This window comes from Taudactylus pleione, unplaced genomic scaffold (assembly GCF_031769625.1).
Source record: "Taudactylus pleione unplaced genomic scaffold, aTauple2 ptg000878l, whole genome shotgun sequence".
NCBI classification, from domain to species: domain Eukaryota; kingdom Metazoa; phylum Chordata; class Amphibia; order Anura; family Myobatrachidae; genus Taudactylus; species Taudactylus pleione.
Window position 1 is genome coordinate 247,042 of NW_028285280.1, and position 8,668 is coordinate 255,709.

General features: G+C 45.3%; 1 pseudogene; it reads left to right on the forward strand.

The window, feature by feature from the left end:
* Positions 1-696: 696 nt before the first annotated feature.
* LOC148474197 (histo-blood group ABO system transferase pseudogene) lies at positions 697-1,630 on the forward strand (annotated as a pseudogene).
* The last annotated feature ends 7,038 nt before the right edge of the window (positions 1,631-8,668 follow it).

Consider the following 8,668-nt stretch of genomic DNA (forward strand, 5'->3'; position numbering starts at 1 on the left):
ACATGGCTGAATTACACACTGAAGCACTCACAGTGCTTGTGGTAGGATATGGTCAGCCACAAGTGCTGCGTATGGGTCCAATGTTACTCGATGTTACCGATTGTTGAATACACTTCCTGGAGATGACGTGTATTACTAAAGGAAAGTGGGCGTCTTAAGACAGGCTGGTGGGCATCTAAATATACACCGGGATCGCACGCCAAGACATAGTGTGTGTGCTAATGTTTTGCCGTGTGATTGCGGGATTTGCATACTTCGGCAGCTGACCACTATGTGCGAACGCGTCTAGCGGGCGGGTCTGAATCAGGCCCCATGTCCGAAAAACCCAGGTCAGACCCGGGTTTTTGGTGGAAAAGGGGTATCAGTAGCACTGAAGGTGGAACTACAGTAGAATGAACCTGTAGCTAATACGGTAGATGTCTGAGAATGTTCACAACGCTAAACCAGCTCCCAGCCAATCAGAGAGTGTATACATTTTTACAGCATTAGACCAACTGGCATCCAATCAGAGCTTTGGAATGTTCAAGTAGTCAAAAACAGATGCAGCAAGAACTGACATGATATCTACTGTAGCTTACAGCTAAGAGATACACCACTCTGCTTTCTAACAGTCACCATGTTTTGCCATACTAGTGTATGAACTAGTGAATAGTAAATAATAGTATTTGCTTTTTCTGTTTTCAGGTACACAGTGTTTGTCCAGACTTTTATTAAAACCGCTGAAAAGTTCTTCATGTTGGGGCATAAAGTCAACTATTACGTGTTTACAGACCGTGTCGGTGACATTCCCAATATCACTCTCGGTGAGGGCAGACGCATGGTCATCCTGGAGGTTCCCAGCTACAAGAGATGGCAGGATGTGTCCATGAGGCGCATGGAGATGATCCGAGATCAGTCCCACCAACAGTTCATCAGTGAGGTGGATTACTTGGTGTGCGTGGAAGTAGACATGGAGTTCAGTGACCATGTCGGGGTGGAGATATTAAGTGATGTGTTTGGCACGCTTCATCCTGGCTTCTATGGAGCACCTCGTGAGCGTTTCACCTATGAGCGCAGACGAGAGTCTACGGCATGCATTCCTACAGATGAGGGAGACTTTTACTACGCCGGGGGATATTTTGGTGGCTCGGTAGAAGAGATCTACAAATTGACCAATTTCTGCCATAACGCTATGATGACAGACAAGGGAAATAACATTGAGGCTATCTGGCACGATGAGAGCTATTTGAACAAGTATTTTGTTTATCACAAGCCAACAAAAATTCTATCCTCTGAATACCTGTGGGTCCTCAGTTACGGGATGCCAACATACTTGCAAAGAAGAAGATTTCTGGCACTTCCGAAAAATCATGCTGCAATCCGGAACAAACGGGGATTAACGCGCATAGGTCAAAGACTTTTATAGCTGGATATGATTGGGCAGTTGTAACACCATAAAGCAGAATGATCCGTTTTGGAAACATAACTGTAGGGAAACTTGAATACTGGTATAGATTTTTCCGTTAAGTCCTATTTTTTCCCTTAGCTCAGCAACAGCCGAATAACCGGCAATCTAATTAGCATGAAGTCATTATTCAAAGCTCATCCCCTCTCCTCCGAATTATAGCATTGGACACAAGACCATCAGTGATTGGAGATTCAAAACACATGAAGATGCCTTAGTGTTGCTGAGAATAGTGGTTGCAGTAGATGGGATTACTATGGGCCTCATTTACTACCATTATCACTTGTTTTGGTGATAAAACTCGTTAGTAAATGAGGCCCATAGTAATCCCGACGAGTTTTATCACCAAAACAAGTGATAAATGTCACTTCAAAGTTCTCGTTTGAATATTTGCTACTACCACCATAAATGTCACTGTGTAAGATAAATGGTGCTCCAGCCAATCAGCTCCCAACTGTTAACTGTTAGAAAAATGACAGTTGGGAGCTGATTGGCTGGAGCACCATTTATCTTACACAGTGAAATGTATCACTAGTTTTGGTGATAAAACTCGTTAGTAAATGGGGGCCTATAACTGATGTACAGTACGTCTTTGCTTTAAGCATCTGTTGGCATATTGGTTTTCTCACTGGTCATAAATCCTCCCGCTGAGCAATAAATGGGTCATTTTTGTAAGGTGACCTCTTATGTTTCCTAAAAATAAAATGTCACATTAACCATATTCATTCTTGCTCATGTGATGTACTGACTGGTTTGTACAGTGCTGCACCACTAGCACCAGGTTCAGGTGTGTTCGGATTGCTTCGGTGGCCGATTTCCCCGTGTTCAGATAGGACACACCGTGACAGAGAGGCAAGCCTGAAAGACCAGTCAGGAGGGAAGGTGCAACGCAATTTTATTATTTGTTAATAATTAACAACAAATGACAGGAGATATTTACCATTTACAGATGGAATTAAATTAATTACACTATTCAATGACAAGGTATTTATTTATTACCTCCCCATCATCTACCGGTGACCCCAGCTGGCAAGCAATGTGAAACCAACAAGAACCACAATTCCAGCAGAACAAAAAACAAATGAGAGACCTAAATATATGAAACCTGCTGGTCTAGCTTGAATCAGTGGTGCTCCGGCAGTCTATAGCTGTGAAATACAGTCTGTGCTAACACTCCCTTTTTGCTGAGAAAAACGTGGGAAACACATGCAGGTTGGATAGGTTGTTGTAGTGCGCCAGCTGTAACAACAAATAGTCTATACAAAATAATTAGCTGCAAGCAGGGTTGTGCACATGTAGGTTGGATAGGTTCTTGTAGTGCACCAGCTGTAACAACAGCTAACACACGAATCAAACAGTAAACAGAGCCAAATACATATCACATGGCATTACATTTACTTTAGCTAGACATAAAATACTTTGTACACCACCCACAGTGGCATCGGACATGAGCCGACACCCATAAGGCAGGTCCCCTCCTGGACATGAGCCAGAGGTTCACAGGAAAGAAAATGACCACCAATGCAACTCTTGGGGAAAAGAGGGGGTGACCTATCTTTTACTTCCCCCCTATTTTATCACTACACACACACTTTACCTAATTTAAAACACTATGGCCCTCATTCAGACCCACTCACGAGCGGCTGTCCGCTCGCAAGTGGGTCGATTTTATGCACTGAGCATGCGCACGACGGAGGGAGCTCCGTCGTGCGCATGCGCCAGACGCGACGAGCGAAGGAAAGTCCTTCGCTCGTTGTGTCCGATCAAAGGGGACGTGCTGTCAATGTTGATTGACAGCACGCCCCCTTTGGTGGGCGTGCCGGGGGCGTGCCTCCCTGACGGGGGCGTTCCCACGGGAACGCCTCCCGTCAGAAGCCGGCCCACTGACATCACTAGTGATGTCAGTGGGAGTGATTTTGGCTCTGATAGAGCCAAAATCACCCCGGAGCTTGCGGTTGAAAACCTCAACCGCAGGCTCCGGCTCGCAGTTTCGATGGTCGCGATGGTCTCGACCATCGCGGCCATCACAAAGCACGCTCGTATAGCCTGTGGGTGGTGACCCACAGCTATACGAGTGTCCAGGAGGACGCTCCATGAAAATGGAGCCTGGCCCTCATTCAGAGCGTGCGCTCTGCTCAGAGCGTACGGCTCTGAATGAGGGCCTTTGACTCCTTGACTCCTTTCTACATCCAGTTGTGTGGGAGACTAACTCCCGGTCGCAGCTTTTACACAAAAAGACCATGTGCTCGCAGCATCAGGGGGCGGGACCAGACTACAGCTGTCATTGGGCCCCGCCCCTTTACAGTAAATCCCCGTGATTTGCGGGTCCATGAGGAGCGAGGCTATATGGCGCGATTTGCATAATTAAGCCCCTCCCCCTCCTTTCGGACCTGCAGATTTCTTGGAAAATCTCCACACTTGAGATGGTGAAAGCAACACCTATGAGTACGGTGGTAAAGTGGGCATGTACTGCTACATCTGAGAGGCGTGTCATAAAATTTATTTACATCCAAATGTAAATGAGCGCCAAAGCAGTTAGTAAGATCTACGTGTTGATGAAAACACACAGATGCTTTTCAGAAAATGCATGTAGCCATAGGGAACATTGGCCCTCATTCAGAGCCACTCGCTAGCAGCAGTACGCTCGTTCCGAGCGATGTTCGCACATCTGCGCATGCGTACGGATTTTAGTACGCATGCGCGAACCAGTCAGTGCGGCCGAAAATCGTTGGTACGCAATATAGCGAGGGCCTGCTATTTTGAGTGACAGAATGAGGCATATGTGGGTGGTAACAGGGGAAGGTGCTTGAAAACGGGGAGTGGAGATCCGAACGCAGGCGTGCTTAAAGGTCAAAACGGGCGTTTTAAGGGAGTGTATAATTAATACAGCAGCGTCATTGACCACGTCACTTGGTTTTTTTTAACTCAGAACTGCTCGCAAAATAGCGGTTGAAAACACCAACCACAAGAATAGCGAGCAGTTCATACGCTGTACGATGTACTCGATTAATCTAATAAATAGCGGACATGACGTATGGTGCGTGCGGCCAGGGGGCGTTTTTATAAAAAAAACGAGCGTATGTTTTGCTCGCTCGTTCAGACTTAGAGGTGGGAACAGACTGCAATTTGCGAACGGATCATTTGAATAGCCACCCCTTGTTTTTGAACGAACGACCACAAATAGCGAACGGCTCTGAATGAGGGCCAATGTGCCTTATACCCAATGGAGGGAAATTATACTAATGATCCTATTTGAATGTATATATCTCTCTTTTTTTGTATATAACATATTCATAATTTTGGCTAAGATGCAATCAGGGAGATTGCTGGACTCTTCAGGGAGACAGGGAGATTGCTGCTATTTCAGGGAGTCTCCCTGACAATCAGGGAAAGTTGGCAAGTATGTATATACAGTAAATGTAACAATCAGAAGTTTAGACCAAGACTGGCGCTAATTAAAGTACTAAATGGAAAAAGTGCAGCTGTTATAAAAGTAAAGGCTATACAGTGCCCACCAAAAACAACCAAATAAATAAATTAAAAATTAAATTAAAAAAATTAAAACTGCGCATCGCTTCCTCAGTAATTAAGGTCTCAATTACTCATATCAATAAATATATTTATTTTTAGACAAGAGAAAAACATCAAATAAATAAAACACATTGCTGATATAAATATGTTAATAATAATCAAAGAAAGGGAAAGGAAAGGGGATTCTGCTAATAGAAATGAGAAATCAGTGTTCCAAATGTCTGCAGTGCAAAGATTGTTGGCTATAATTAGGAGAATGTCCCGTATCAACATAAATAGTAGCAAATTAGCCCATCAGTCACTGTATGACATACCACTTGTATAGATGCCAGTTATGAGAGCAGGTTTGCCCCACAATGCTGTAATATACTGTATACCAGCATGTGCCAACTCACTTGGAGGCGTTATAGTCCTGGCTTGGGCTTTATTATGACAGTGTCTCCAAAGTCCCGAATAAGCAAGTTCTCATATAGTAAAGCCCCTCCGTCAGCTCAGCACAGGAAAGTCCCAGTTACTGAGGAAGCGGTGGTGCACAGTTTTAGTTTTTTTATTTAGTTAATTTTTTATATACAGTAGATGTAACCCTTAGTTAAAGTTCTGTTATATTTATATCATAGGATATGTAGGGATTTTGGGGGAGTGTACATTGGTAAGGGGTTGTTTAATAAAGATATTGCTGCCCCTATTTGTAAATTCAGTAACATATGTGTGTATTCTTGTATTTAATGTAAATCAAAAAAGTTACAATAAAACGTTATTTAAATTTAATTTGACATATGTGGCTTTGTCATGTATTTTTGTTCCTGTAATAGAAAAGCTGGACTTATATGCGGTGACTAGGAAGTGGTCTGAAGTGAATGCGTTATGGGAGTGTTATGTGACTGCGGCTCTCAGATGCAGAGCCGCAGTCACAGAGACCATGTTCAGAGGGAGACGCTGCAGCTGCCACAGTGCTGGTGCAAGCGTCGGTGGTGCACATGTCAATGGTGCACATAAAGGTGCACCGATGGTGGCATGTCAAGAATCACCAGCAGTGTTACAGTGTGCAGAGATGCTGAGAGTGGGTGTTTCATGCCTCACACATTCAGGTGCTGGTACAGGGGAGGCTGAGATTGGCATTTACCACTCTGCAAAAAGAGGTACCAGAGGACGCAGGAGTATTCACCTCTGAATCAGACCCTATGGGGTAGATTTACTAAGATGGGAGTTCTATTAAGAAGTGATGTTACCCATAGCAACCAATAAAATTCCAGGTATTATCTTCTAGAAGGTGCTAGATAAATGAGAAGTAAAATCTGATTGGTTGCTATGGGCAACATCACTTCTTAATAGAACTCCCATCTTAGTAAATTTACCCCCTTGTGTCTGAGTTTGCAACCACTTTAGCTAGGCGCCTGCAACACTGTAATAACTCGCCCATAAAACAGATTATTTCCGTGCATCCGCATAGCCACCTGCCTGTCAGCGCCCAATAAATTTTTAAAGACATTTCTGAGACCTTGCCTCAATCATAACTGCAACTGTGCGCAGGGACTCTTGATGCATGGGCAGTGTGACTTAGATGCATACACAGAAGAAAAAATCGCTCATCTGTGCTGAACGGGTCCTGCGTGATTGCACGCAGAGCGGCAGCAGACTGTCAGTGATTGACAGTCTGCTGCCGCTTGGGTGCGAGGAGGGGGCGGTAACAGCCTCTGCTTCCCAAAAATGGAGGCGTGTCACTGCTGTTGAGAAGGAGGGAAGAGGCCAGCATCTCCATCGGCTGACGGAGATTTCATGGCCTCTTTCACTCATCTGTGATGCCTGGTCTGTGTGACCCCATGGTCACTCAGCCAGCCAATGGTCATGCAGATGATCTGATGCTGTGTCCATGGATACATGTCGGATCATTAATGCATGCAGGCAGGGCCGGATTAAGGCTTGTTTCCCTGTGTGGGGATGACAAAACGAATTTCCAACAGTTAGACTTCTACATGTGACACAGCCCAAGCAGCGATGACAACCTACCTTAATACTCAAAAAATGCGTTGGTTGTGGTTGGCGAAAAAGGCCAGTTATATCCAACCGCATAACATGATCCCCAATATTTCTACTTCTAGTGAAACAAGGCATAAGCCTAGAATCACACAAAGTAGGTAAATCTCTATCAGAATTAATGATAGGCCACCACTGCTTAGCCCGCCTCACATGATGTGGGCTATCATTACAGAATCTGTTAACCCATGGGATACATTTATTATCAAGTTGCTTCCTAGGGTTACTAGACCTTAATAGATCAGCCCTAGGCATTTGTAGGACCTTATCCTTTAGCTTGATTAATTCACGGCGATCATATCCATGACAAACAAAATTTTCAACTATATTATCCAAAGCTAATTCAGCCAAGGCGTAATCCAAAGTGATTCGCCTAACCCGTAATAGTTGGGAATATGGTAAACCCTTTCTCAAAGGCAAAGGATGAAAGCTATCGTTCCTTAGTAGTGTGTTCCTGTCTGTGGTTTTAGTGAACAAATAGGTTTTAAACAGACTTGCCTCAAAGGTTATATGTACATCCAGAAAATTTACATCTGTAGAGCTACATTGGTAAGTAAGTTTTACTACACTATCTGATAAATTTAAATCATCCAAAAGAGATACCAACTGTGCCTCTGGACCTGTCCACATAATCAGGGCCGTTTCTAGGGGCAGGCGACCCGTGCAATCGCACGGGGCGCGCCGCCCAGCAGAAACAGCCTGTTGACTGCCGGGCACCCGCTGAGATTCAGTTACCAGCGGGCACCCGGCAGAGCAGAGCAGCCGGAGAGACGGAGCCTCCGACTTCCGGCTCCCGGCTCCCCCAGTGTGCACTATGGGAGGACGTCATGACGTCTTTCCCATAGTGCAAAGGAGCAGCGGAGCGGACGCTGGAGCGGGGCTGAAGGTAAGTATTAGTGGGTTTTTTTTTATGTGCAGGCAGCCTGGACAATACTCTGGGGGCACTTCTGCTAGGGGAGACACCACTACTGGGGGCACCAGGGCACTACTACTGGGGACATTACTCGGGGGGCACTTCTACTGGGGGCATTGCTTAGGAGGTGCCACTACTGGGGGCATTACTCAGGGCCCAGGGGCACTACTACTTGGGGCTTTACTACTTTGGGCACTACTACAAAGGGAGCATTACTATTGGGGACACTAATACAGGGGGTATTAATATTTCGGGCAATACAACTGGGGACACTACTACTGGGGCACTACAGCAGGGACCATTACTATTGGGGCATTACTGATGGGGGCATGACTACAGGGGGCACTACTAATGGTGGCATGGCATAGGGGGCACCACACCTGGGGGCACTACTACTGGGTGCACTGCATAAAGGGCACCACTACTGTGGGCACTGCATAAGGGGCATAAATACAGGGGACACTGCATATGGGGACAACTACAGGGGGCACTGCATAATGGGCACTTTTGCCTGAGAGCCAGTGGGGGGGGGAGCCTAAGACCTGTCGGGATGGAATGGCAAGGGAGGGGGCTGGAATGAAGTGTGTATTATGTGAATCTTGTTTTTTCAATGTGTTTTATGTGGTTCTGGATTTAATAATGTATTTGAGGTGGATGTGGTTTTAAAACGTAGTTTATGTGCCTCTGGCTTTTTCAATCTATTATGTGGAAGTGGTTTGTTGCAGTGTATTATATGTGGATCTGGC